We start from the raw sequence: 13,662 nt of genomic DNA, 5'->3' as shown, positions 1-13,662 counted from the left end.
ACAGGGTTTTGGAGAAGGGAGGTGAAAAGTAGGTCAGAACTCACTCTGGCTGTGGGGCTCAGACTGGATGATGATGGCGGAATCGGGCAACCTGTAGGTATACAGAGGTGCCGTTTTCTAACAGCCTCATTTTCTGCTCAATTTACTTCCACTATGTCATTTTCCCCCATCTCATTCTGACCACTAACACACTGACCCTTCGGCTATTTTGCTGTCAGTTTTCCCCTAAGTTCACTTTCTCCCTAAAACGTGGATCAATGGTACCACATCTCTGACATTCTAAACCTCTTACCTTGTGTCCTGTTCTCACCCGCTCCCCCCCCCCCACCGCCTTATCTGTCTGATGACATATTGGCAAACTGCCCACCATCCCGGAGCCTTTCAGTGGGCTTTGGAAATAGTGTGCTAAGAGGCTTATTCAGGTCGCAGGAAGCTCAGCCTCTCATCCCCACACTCGGAGGGACAATTTTGCCATTCCCTGGTGACTTTGAGCCTCTTCCCTATCTTGATGATTCTGAACCCTCTTCCGTAGAGTCTGTGGCTGTCAGCATGTGGCCTAACACTCACTGCACAGGCAGAAGGGAATTTGAGACAGAATCCTCTTTACCTTCCCGCCACCGAGCCTGCACCCTCCTCTGCGCCCCCCTGGCCTGCACCCTTCTCTCCTCTGGGGCTTGGTGCTGTCTTCTGGCCCTGGCCTCGGGGATTATTACCCAGTTTCTTTCTCCCTTTGTCAACTTCGTTTGTCCTGCTTCTCTCAATAAGAACTCAGATGTGCATAAGACTCTTCCTTAAAAACAATATCAGAGAAACAAACAAATAGCCAAAACTCCAGGTTTCCAACCCCTGGGACCTCCCAGCCACCTGCAATCTCTGTGCAGCAGGACAGATGGAAAGAATGACCTACACGCCTTCTCTCTGTGCCCTCTACTCCTGAAGGCTCCTCAGCCCACCATCTGGCTTCCCTTCATACCTCTCTAAAGGGAATGCTAGTGAAAGCTTGCAAAATAAAACACATGGATGGAGACCCCATGGGAGAGGTCCCGAGCCCTGGCTTAGCCTCCCCTCTGCGTCTGACCCAGCTGAGTCCCCTCTCATCCACTCTCCTGGGCTTGCGCAGGCCCACACTGTGCTTTCCCAGAGCTTCTCTGTCTTCCTGGCTCGCTCCTTCTTCCTCCTTTCCTGAGTTACTGTTCCAGGGTCAGGAGTTACTGTTCTGCTTCTAGCCTTTGTTTCCTTTGGTAATATAGAAAACAGCTGTCTCTCTTCTGAGCAGAGTCCTCCCACGTGCTCCTGTGTGCACCTGTGTGTGGTGTGCATGCAAACGTGTGCTGGTAATACCCCTGCTGCCTCTGTGCTTTTGAGCCCAAGACGGAGGCTGCAGTGGGGAGGGGGTGCTTGCTTTTATCCATGCAGAGATTCATTTCATTTCTTTCTTTCTGGCTGCTTTCTCACCCTTGCCCCAGGACAGGTCTGGAAGCCCAGATCTATATCCTGTCCACTTAATTTGTCTCAATCTCCTGCTTCCTTCCCGGTGGGTGGAAGGAACCCACCCAGGTCTGACTGCTTCAGTTGAACTGGAGTTTCTAATAACCTTTAAAAAGAGAGTGTTTGAGTAATATTTTTTAATGACATTAGCACTATGCTTCTCGTCGTCTATTAGGATGGGAAATTAAATTTTAAGATTTTGGAAAAACGAAAGAATCATCTCATGAACTAATTAGGGACCATGGGAAAGACAAGGCTTGGAGTCTTTAATTGCTCTATGTCTGGGTGTAGTTGCCAAAGATATATTGCCATATTGTTAGCAAGCTATTTTAGCTTAGCAGTATATAAAGTTCACTGGCCAAATTAGATCTTGAATTATTTGACTTACCTATTAAACTTAGCAAAATTGCCCCTGAGACAGACGTGTCTTCAAACTGCATCCTGGAAGACTATTTCTGCAATATTTATGTGCATTAACTGAAGAAGTTTTGAAGGTCCCTGTTTCAAGGTCATGTACTTTGCTCACTCCCACTCCCACTGCCAAATCTATGTTCTCTAAGGGGTTGACCCCCTTCTTCATGACCTACAGAGAGGAAGGTGCATTCTGATCAGCCCTACTTTTCAGAAGGATGCGCTGCTGAGACTGTTAGTGACACCACTGTGAGACTCTAGATGGCCTCTATCCATAGGAACACACTTGGGTGCCTCAAAGTAGTGATGTCCTCATAAATGTCACCTGTTTGAAATTCTCAATTTTGATCAATAGGATATTTCCCAAAGACCTTGAGTGTTGGAAGTTACCCCTATTTACAATAAAACTGCACATTTAGACAACAGAAAGAAGCAGAGCTTATACTCAATGAGTATCAGTTGCATTGGTGTTTTAAAACACATGCTGGGTTCTATAGGTAATAGATGCTGAACTTGAATGTGGAATTTTTTTTTCTTGTAAAAGTGAGAGCCCAATACACTATGAAATGCCTCTGCCATGGTTTTTTTTCTGCATTTTCTCTTTTTCAAAACTTTGGGAGAGATAGCTGTTTGTTTCGTTGTCAGGTGGGAACACTGGTCATTTGATCTGTGCATTCGGATCAGTTCTTCTCCTCCCTGCCATGCTCCAGGCACAGCACTAGGTGCTGGGAGCCAGTGCGGGTCCAGGCACCAGAAGTTCCTTTGTAGACGAGGAGATGAAAATCAACAGGTAAGCTAAGAAATCAGCCTGTGCTCCGTGGTCTGTGGAAGTCACTGCTAAGGAGCATGTTCTGAGATGGGATACTGGGCTTTGCAAAAAGGCTGATGCCCTCTTTTTGGAGAAGCTCATATCTGAGCAGAAAATTGAAGGACGATCAAAACTTAGCCAAGCAGAGAACTGGCAAGAGAATTTCAGGCAGAGTAAACAAGAAGTGCAATTTCCATGAAGAGCTTAGAAAGGTCAAGAGGATTGAGGGCTAGGAGGACTGCAGCCTCACCCACAAGAGAGAAAAGGAGACAGGTTGGGGGACCCACAGCCTGAGAAGGGATTCTACAATTTAATCTTAGGAACAATAGTCATTGGTGTAGTCACATTAGCACTGTCAACCTAAGTGACTGGTAAGAGAAAAGTGAATGTAGGCAGCTAAGAGTTCTCGTGCTGTAGGACAGAAGTATTAAGATAACCATAGTAGACGCTAAAATGATTCAATTCATACTGTGAGGAAGGTTTCATCAGCAAAGCAGGAGCTAATGCCGAGTGCAACAGTTCAAAGCACAGGCCCCGGAGTCAACTCTGTGATCTTGGAAGTCACTGAACCTCTTTGTGCTTTGGCTTCCTAATCAGAGAATTGGAATGAATAACGGAGCCTATTCTGCTATGCTCCTATGAGGATGAAGTGAGCTGTCACACTCCAAATACTGACAATGCACTTGAAACAGTAAGACCTGTACCTCCCATAGCACCTCTTTGTAAAAACAGCAATTGGATACCAAGGACATATTAGAATTTAGAACATGATTGCAAAACTTAACAAGGAAACTGGGCAGTGCTGAAAACAGGATCTGGAAGATAAGTAAAGAACAATTCTCAGAATGTAGAGGAAAAAACAGAGACTGAAAATGCAGAAGTCAAGTGACATGAGGGATCAGCTCAGATGCTCTGCCATCCACTAAAAGGAGATGAAGAGGCAGAAAACAGTGTGTGGATAAAACAACTCACCAAGTGTCAGGCAGGAGGAGTGACTGAGGTCCAAACGTGCAGGTACCAGAAACTTTAGAGCACCATGAGCAATGGAGGAGACCATTTGGAGATAAAATGGGGGTCCACTGAGGACCTGTTCCCCAGCACGCCACTCCAAACTCTTAGTCAAATATGTGGGCAGATTGTTATTTTGAAAGTGTAGTGACTCAAAGTTAGTCATTATGTGCCTGGCAAGAAAAAAATACTGTATGGAGATACTTGCATAAAATGAAAAAATAAGAATTGAGTGAGGCAGAAAATTGAAAGAAAACTGATTAAAAAGTAGATAAAATAGATTGCTGCATGCTTCGACACTTGCAATATTGTTCACTTTTAAACAGTAGAGTTTTTGGAAAGTTACTTTCATTTCTTTGTTCATCCTATTCATTCTACTTGGTTCTTGGTGAATTAAATTGATATCATCATATACTTGAAATACTTTTATATGTGCTTACATTTTTAGATCCAAAGTTTAGACAAAATGCATAACTATTTATTGCCGTAGAACAAAAGATGTTTATGATGTTAAGAAACAGCCCAAACAAAACATAAATCTGGGGATGGAGATAGGAAAAGCAGGTTGGAGTAATATAAAATTCTAAATTTTTCATCTTTCATAGAAGAGAATTATATATTACTAAAGTTGATAAACTACAGTTGAAATATGTATTCTTATTCAAAGTAATGGTCTCACAACTACCAGCTTATTATTATAAAAACCTGTTAAGTGTGACCGTATCTTGGTAATGGATTTGGGGGTTGGAAAGTGAGAAAGGATTTTTTGATTTAGATATTTCCATGTTGTTTTTTTTTCCCGTGGGTGTATATTTGCCATGTTAATGTCTGCAGCTGTTTGCAAGCATAACTTTAATTTGCAAAGCTGTTAAGAAAGTATGTAATTGTGAATAGGGGCCTGAGGATCCAACACATAGCACCTGTCTATGGAGGAAGAATGTTCAGCCTTACGAAAGAGCCAGGTCCCTCCCTGGGGACACTTGAGGACACATGCCCACGTGTAATTCTGAGTGGAAAAATGAAAAGAAACTAATAGGAGATGCACAGTAAATTCCTTTTATGTACAAAAAATGTATGTGTATGAATTTCCATCAATAGAAAAAAAAATTTTTAAATTGTGGTATTCATGAGAAATACTTCTTGCCCCCCCCCAAAAGGAACATCTGTATAGATACATGCGACACACAAAGGAAATCCATAAACATGGCATTGAGCGAAGGAAAAGGGCCAAGCTGATCTCTGACATCTGGGTCAGAGTTGTTGGGGTGATCTGGGGGGGAGAGGGAAGGCTGTTGGAACTGACAGGAAAGGGATCTGGGGTGATGCATGAATCCTATGACATCACCAGGGTAGCAGTGACTTAGTTGTATACATTTGTCAAACACATTAAATTGTAATCTAAGTGTTAAAAGTGTACATTTTATTACATGTGAGTTATATTTTAATTTTTAAGAACTATGAGTACACAGTCCTATGTATTATGCACTTATATAGGCTCACAGCAGTCCCGAGAAAGCCTCACATCAAGTTCTTTAGATTCAGCGGGGAGCAGGGGAGGGATCCACATTCTGCATTTATATTACGATCATATTACTCTTATAATAAAACCTACAGGTAAATTAGAAATGCAATCTGAATCCAAAAAGGCACCGATTTCAAATGCTCTGAGTCAGAGATGCTCTCTGCCATGCCGCCCTTCTGCCTCCAACTCCAGCGGGGGACACTGTTTCCAGGGTGCCTGTCACTTGGCTTTGTTCCCTGCAGGGGGACGGGGAAGCTGTGAAGGACAGAGCAGCTACTGAGCGGCTGCAGGTTGTTTGTTCAGAAAGTGAGCAGACTGGAGGCAGAGAAAGCTCTGAGGAGGGCAGTGGGTAAGAAACCTGTTGTGAGTTGCAGAAATACATAAAATGTCAAGCACAGAAAGAAACGTGTCTCTCAGTTGACAGGACCTTCAGCCTGTGTCCTCAACAACCTTCCATGTGCCTCGGGGTCATTTGGAAAATTGCATATTGGGTACATATGTAAGGTCAGCGGTGAACTACCACCTCTGCAGAAGAACCCAAACCTCCCAAATTGGACACAACCCTGAGACCTGTCAGCATGCATCCTCAGCTGCTCTAAAGAAGTCAGCCCCCAAGGACTTGCAATGACGGCTTTGCTCTCTGCCTTCCTGCTGCCACCACCTCTTAACTCACCGCCCCCTTGGGTTATTTTCCCTTTCTATCCTTTCATTAAATACAGAATATCTGCAGCGCTTGCTAGTTCATGCTAACGAGCCTTCACTCACCTGTGCTGCTATTTCGACCTTCTGACACTCAGAAATCCCAGGGGTTTCTAAACTCAGGCAATTAATGCTTTGAATTTCTAACACAGACATTCTTTGCATGGGGCGGAGAAATTGGCTTTCCGTGAAAGGATTAACTTTTTGCCTGTTTGCTTTCTGCTATGAAATTGTGGTTTTGACAGGCACTCGCTGTTTGGTTTCCTTGTTTTGTTGTCTTTGTGGAACCACAGAGATTACAATTTTTTATCTCCTAGCAAACTAAATTCAAGTTTTCTATAATTCCCTGAAATATGTGGTGTGTGGTGTGGTGTGTCTGTGTGTGTGTGGGGGGGGTGTGGTATATGTTTGTGTGGTGTGTGTGTGTGTGTGTGTGTGTGTGTGTGTGTGTGTGTGTAGCTGGAAGAATTATTCTAAGCATGGGCCTCTATAATTTGCAAATGAAAAAAAAAATCAATATGTGTCATGCAATATGTGCTTTGTTTTTAAGCAAGATAGCGGGTCTTTGTGTACTTTTGCTCAAAGTTTCTGTTATTTTTCAAAGAGCCTGAATTATTCCCAGCTAGGATACGGGCCTTTAAGAGCTGAAATTTTGATGTATAGTTGGCCTGGAAATAAAACAAATCATGCGTACTTGTTTACTTCTGTTTACCTATGAATATGAATGGCCCCATAATTACCGTGACAATGAAGCATGACTTCCCACGTCCTAGTAAAATTGTGGATGTATAACCGACGTGATTCTGCAATCTGCATTTGGGGTAAAATTGGGAGTTCATAACCCACTTCAATCTAATGTATGAAATATGATATGTCAAGAGCTTTGTAATGTTGTGAACAACCAATAAAAAAAATAAAAAATTAAAAAAAAAATTAATAAGAATTACTTTTAAAGGACAGGTACTGTATTTGTGAAGTCTTTAATGAATGTGCAGCTCCTAGTAACACAATGTTGTGACCACCAAATCATTTCCTATCTCTCTTGGGCACACAGGGAGGCATTTCTTTGGCCATGCCCATTTGGATGAGGCCATGTGACTGGTTCTGGCTGTGGATGTGTGTGGAAGAAGTGTGTACTGACAGCTTCCAATGGGTCCTCGGGATCTTTCTCATCCTCTCTTATCCACCGGGTCAGGAGTTAGAACTCCAAAATGGCAGACAAAGAGGAGAAGTCTAAATCTTTGAGTCATTTCTGCAAGTGAGTGACCTTGGAGTTGACTTGACTTGTACCATATGGTAAAAGCAGGAGACAGACTCTTACTTTATTAAAAATAAAAAAGCTTTCAGGAGTTATTTGCAATTTTAGCATTACCTGCACTGGTAATATCTTATTGATGGGAGTCGTGACTTTGATTTAAGCAATTTCACAAAAGAGAACTCAATGAAGGTAACAGATCTACAGAGATTACTGCTTTTTGGGAAGAGCAGAGCATGGCTATAGATACACCCATGCCAAGGTAAACTGGGGGCATGTTCAGAGGTTAAGGCCAAAGGAAGTTTCTCAAGGCAAAAAGGGAGAAATTAGTGGAAGCTCTTTGGATACAAGGTCCTTTGGTCTCGGAGACCCAGGGCAGGAACTGGCATCAGCTCTTTGGTAGGGGGGCTTTGCTGGGTGAGTGTTCTGTCTAGAGCATCTTGTCTGAAGTGATGTCTTCTTAAAGAATGTTAAAGATTTACATTGTTCAGAAATCCGTGCATTTATATAAGGTGTGTAAGCATGGAGTATGTATGGAATGAGATGGAATTCCTTGTAGGTTTTTTTTAGAAAGTCTTTGAAACAGTATTTATTTCAGGTAAGCTCTCCTACTTCATTATTTCCCAGATTCAATTTTGTCAGGATGAGTCTGATAAGAATGATTGTATCTTGGTCTCATCAGCTTTCAGAGAATATACTTTGGAATTCAGGTGCAACCAAAAATTGTGCAAGAGTTCTATCAATGCGGTCTGAAGTTGCAGAGTGCTCTTGGAGTCTTACTTTGACAATGCATTGTAATAGGCTACAGGATAAACATTTCTCTTGTCCTAAGTTACTAAAAACTCTTGGCACACCTATAATCCCAATGACTCAAGAGGATGGGGAGGAGGAGGATGGCAAGTTCGAGGTCAGCCTCAGCAATTTAGTGAGACCCTTGGCAACTGAGTGAGATCCTGTCTCAAAATGAAAAGCAAAAAGGTCTGGGGATGTGGCTCAGTGATAAAGCTTCCCTGGGTTCAATCCCCAGTAGCAAACAACCAAACAACCAAACAAACCAAACAACCCCTGCCAAAAGAAAACCCTCCTAAACCCCTCTTAGTTGGGCCATGCTGCACTTGAAAGCTGAGGGAACATCCCCCTTACCCCTGATGATGTTTGTGGTGACATGTTGACTCAAAGCTGTACCACATGGAAGAAGAAAGAAAAGACCCAGGGAAGGATAAAGAGAGGGGATACCAGATGAAGAAGGAAGGGAAAGGTACTGAATATCTTTTAAACTCAAAGTGTTGGGTGGAGTGAGGTGGAGAATCCGTCAATGACAATGACGTTAGAGGTTGAGATGATTCCAGTGTGCTTTTTAATAATCCATCTTACATGTACCTTTTAAAAAAATCACAATCCGTATTGTGAGATAAATATTAAGTATTAAAGTTTGTCACATTATGATATATAAATGAAGTTATTAAGCTTTTTAATTGTTTTTATCACAAAAGTGATATAAACATAGTTTTTTTAAAAACTTTACAAGGATTCTAATATCACATATAGGTAATAGTAAGTGAAGCTTTTTGGTAAATTTTACTTATGATTATGAAAATTATTAATGATATGAAATCTGGTAATGAGGTTGAATGTATTAATGTGAATAAATCAGTGACTCTAAAAAAATTCCAGAAATGTGGTCCCTAGAATGTAGGGTCTTATAAAACTGGCCTGTTTCTCCCCAATCACAACCCTCGTCCAGTTTTGCTATGTGTCTGCCTTACTCACCTCCAGATTTGTCCCTGACTTCTAAGCATTGACCTTCCTAAGGATTGTTATTTTTCTTATAGTATTTTTATGAGGTGTTGGATTTCTGGTCAAAACAACTCTAGGTGTTTCTGTGAGCATGCTTTTAAATGAAAAAAAAATGGGAAGGCGGAGAGGAGCAGCTGGCTGTCTATAACACTGGAGAGTATCATCCCACAGTCTCAAAGTCCTGGGTGGAACACAAGGGGACCAGTGCCTCAGGTGACCCATTCTCCTGGCTGAGAAACTGAACTGAAGCATCTTCTCCTTCTCCTCCTCAAAGTTTCCAGCCTTGGATTGACCTGGGATGGGCTTGCCCTCTTCCATAATTGTGAATCGATTCCTTATAATGAATCTTCTTGTATATGGACCACTGGTTTTCTTTCTCTGGAGAACCCTGACCAGTATAGAATGTGAGAACAATTTCACGTGTGTAGACGAGGAAGTGTTCACTGGTTTTTTCTGGCAAGGCATTGCATACTGGTCAATTGATCATGTTTAATTACTTTGTTATAACTTTTATGTACTTATCTCATTTTTTCTATCAGCTCTTGCAAAAGGTATGTTGAGTCTCCACTATGATTGCAAATTTGTCCGCATCTCTCTTCTGTTTGCTAATTACATTGTATATACTTTGAATCTGTTGTATGCATGCAGACATAGAGTCTAGGTATCATCTAGATATACTGACCCCTTTATTTGGGTCATTCTTTAATAATCTAGTTTCTTAATAACTACCTTGTCTGACTATGAGTTTAGCCGTATCAGTTTTCTTTTGGATAGAGTTTGTATGAAATCAACTTCTATCATTTTACTTATACTCTTTCTGTTTTTATATGTAACATGTATTTCTTGCAAGCATCAGGTAAATATTTTTAATCCAATATGAAAATCTTATTATTTTATTTTTAATATTTAATCCATTTGCTTTCAATGTTATTACTGATGTTGGGCTCATTTCTACCATTTTACAATTATTTTTCTCCTTGGATAATCTGGGGTTTGTTTCTTTTACTGTATAGACTTCTCTTGGATAAATCATATTTTTATTCTTACATTTCTATTCTATTTATTTATTGGTCACAACACATTGTATTACTCTTCTTGAGGTTTTACACTCTAGAGATAGAGCATATATTCTTGATATAATTGACTAATACAATTTTACTTTTATATTAATATTAGAACCTTAGAAAACAACTTCATATACCAGTGCCTACTTTATTGAGTAATTATTGCCAATTTTAATTCTGCTTGTTCAAAACTTCCCAAGATGATACTAGTATCATTTTATATAATCAACATTTGTTAACATTTATCCACATTTTTGTGCTTTTGTATAGTATTAATTCTTTCCCAGGTTTCCTCATTTTGTTGTCCTTGCATCAAGAGAAATTTCTTTAACGTTTTTTACAGTAGGGTTTCTGGGAATTCATTTTCTTATTGAAAACCCCTTGGTCACCTCCATTTCTGAAGGGTAAGGTTGTTGGGTACAGCATTCTGGGTTAGCAGGATCCCCCAGCCTTCCAGAGATGTGGTTAAATTGTCCTCTGGCTTTCCTATCTGGAAAAGTCACCTGAAAATCTAATTTCTCTTCCATTGAAGGTAATGTATCATTTTCCTGTACTGCTTTTAAAATTCTTTTACGTTGGGCTTTGGGGAATTAGTCTGATGTGCTGTGTAGCATCTTTCCATTTGTATTAAATTGAGTTCTTTGGCTTCTTATGTCTGGGGGTTGATAACTTTTCACTAACATTTAAGAGCCATTACCTTGTAAAAAATGTCTATTTATGACCTTGTTTCAATTCTTTTCTTATAGGACTCCAGTGTCTGATTCTTTTCCTTTAGACGCTCTCCCTGCAAAAGTATTAAATCTCTGTGTTTTGATATTATTGATGCTCTTTTCTGGTTTATTTTCTCAGTAGCACTTCAGTTTGGATATTTTCTATTGATCCATTTTGTGGTTGATAAACCTGTCTTATTCCATATCTGATCTACTGGTAAAACTCTCCATTGAGTTCTCCCCATCCCAATTATCATATTTCATCAGTCACTTTGATCTTTTTAGATTCAAATAGAGCTAGATTTTAGCTCTACTTATATTCTTGAACATTTTTGCAAACTTGTTTATATTTCACTGTTTTTAAGCATATGAATTATTAATTTCAAGTCCTTTCCTGTAAACTACAAAATCTCCATCATCTATGAATCTCTGTTTTCTGGGATTTTGTTTCTCTTTAATATCTTAGTTACTAGTTCTTTATTTCTATGTCTTGGCTTGTCTCATAGGAAATTTAGTGCCACGTACTGTGTATGAAAAAGACACTGTGGAGTTATCTTTTTATTTTTTTCCAAATCAGAGGGTATCTTCCATCAAAACCAGATTTTACCACCCTCACACCTATAAAAGTAGTATAGATGCCTCATCACCTTCACCCAAACATGGATTATACCCAGGCTGTCTCCAGGCTGGGACACATTTTCCGTAAAAATCAGTCTATTTACATCTGTTTTATGGTGTGACCTTCAATAGGTTTAATTGCAAATTCAGTGGATCTTTTGACTCTTTCAATACCAAGAATATTGGAATTTCCATTCTGCTTTTCAGAGTTCTTTGATTTAGTCTTTATTAGGCTTTGGTGCCTCCACTCCCAGAAGCTCCTGTGCTAATGCAAAAACATTCAGAGCTGAAATGATTAGATTATGATAGCTGTGATTTAATCAGTGGATTGATCCATTTGATGCGTGAATAATTTGAAAGACTACTGCATTGGCTAGTAGTGTAGACAGATACAGTGTGGCTGGAGGAAGCAGGCCTCTGGGGTTTATATTTTGTTCTTTGTACCTCGCTCACTCACTCTCTGCTTTTCTGACCATCATCAGTGTGCTGCCGTCTTCCACTGGGCCCTTCCGCCATGATGTTCTGCCTTATCTTGGGCTCAGAGCAATGCAGTCAGCCATCTATGGACTAAGACCTCTGAAACCATGAACCAAAATAAGTTTTTCCTTCTGGAAGTTGTTTTTGTCATGTCTTTTGGTCACAGTGATAAAAAGCGAACAGTCTTTTGAACTTGCTCTTCACATCTTCAGAATACAGCAAAGTCTTGAGAGAGGGATTGGCAGTGCTTGAGGTCCCCTGAGTCTCCAATTTGGTCACTCAGCTCACCCTCACAGAGGCCAGACTGTGACTGTTTACGTGTGCCCAGCAGCAGCTCTCTGTCTTCACCATGGTCATACTCTCAGCCTTTAATTCACACCAAGCCAAGAAATAGTCCCAGAGGGAAAGGAAAGTACAAATCAGTTTGCTTCTGAGTTTACTTCTGCTTCTCTGGAATTTCAGTCTCTTTCAGCCTTATTGCTTCAGCAGTTCAATGATACCCCCCACCCAAAATCGTTTTTTATGGTTTGTCTGGCTTTTCTAGTTATCACAAATACTTCATCCTGCCCTGAGGCAAAAGTCCCAATAGTCATATTACCTTTATTTACAGTGCATCTAAAAGGATACAAAGTTTACATCTTGCCTACACTGCAGATTTGTTTTTCTTTTCTCTTTTCTATGTTGCATCTTTAAAATATCATAGCTAGTCCTCAGGGGTCATCTGGCAGCTGTGGTCACTGCAGCTGAACAACTCTCAGGTCTTGCCCTTGGGCCTGTGGCACTGTCCCTTTTTCAGAGACAGACACCATCTCAAGTATTTCTGCTGCCCTTGTTGTTAACTTTTATGGCTTGCTTGAATCAAAGCAGCTGAATTTGATCCAGTTTCAATGTCATTGCCTTCAAGAATTATCTCATCTTTCTGGGCTTGAGATAATGAGCAAGCAATGCCTGGCCTCATCCAAACCCTGTGATGTATTTTTCACCCAAGACATTTTGTATTTCACTGAGAGACTGTTCTCCTGCATAGCCATGTAGGGGAACTGAGCATGCAGAACTCAGATTGCAAGGGAAGTCCCATGTGTCACCCTTCTGCACACAACTACACCTGATGCTGACACCAGCCAGCTCCTTTCTATCTCCCCACAATTTGTCAATAAGCGTCTTCTTTTTCTTTCCAAGGAGACTTGTGGTTAAAGTCCCTTCACAGGGTTCCTCTGGGGCTCTTCACAATCACTGTGCATCCTCAGGGTGATGCCTACATTTTTCTGTCACATTGAGAGCCTGATTGCTGAGAACAGCCTTCATGCTTGCAAAGATGTGCAAAGAGAGCTGTCCATGGACTTTGCCAGCTGTTTTTAGAACATCTTTATCATAATGAGTTCAAAGCAGAAGTCCTCGTATTCTCCCAAGTCTGCAAAACTTCCACCAGACTCATAGTCACCTGCCATGCTGGGGATGAGAGATGGTGTCCACATTCAAGAGGGGAGTACTGGGAAGTTCTCCCTGGAAAGATAACCTTGGGAAAAGGGGCAAGCCATTTCTTAAAACCTCGGCAGAAAGAAGCAGGAACAAGTTCCCAGGCACTGAGGCAAGAGTGTGCCTGGTGTTTTGGGGTGATCCCCGGTGAGTACAGGGGGATGAGCAGGCAAGGGTAGTTAAAAGCCCAGGGATAGATTCAGGCCAGGATGAATCTAAGCATCACCCTGAATCCTTCATTGTCTTTTGGCACATCTTGTCTAATAAATATGTCCGACAGGTCTTGTCACTGAACACCTTTCACGTGATATCTCATTTGCAACCCACCA

General features: G+C 41.0%; 1 pseudogene; it reads right to left on the bottom strand.

Moving 5' to 3' along the window:
* Window positions 1-12,591: 12,591 nt before the first annotated feature.
* LOC110598179 (large ribosomal subunit protein uL6 pseudogene) lies at window positions 12,592-13,162 on the bottom strand (annotated as a pseudogene).
* Window positions 13,163-13,662: the final 500 nt, after the last annotated feature.

The sequence above is a fragment of the Ictidomys tridecemlineatus genome, chromosome 3 (assembly GCF_052094955.1).
Source record: "Ictidomys tridecemlineatus isolate mIctTri1 chromosome 3, mIctTri1.hap1, whole genome shotgun sequence".
In the NCBI taxonomy this organism is placed as follows: domain Eukaryota; kingdom Metazoa; phylum Chordata; class Mammalia; order Rodentia; family Sciuridae; genus Ictidomys; species Ictidomys tridecemlineatus.
This window is presented reverse-complemented; position numbering and strand designations above follow the sequence as displayed.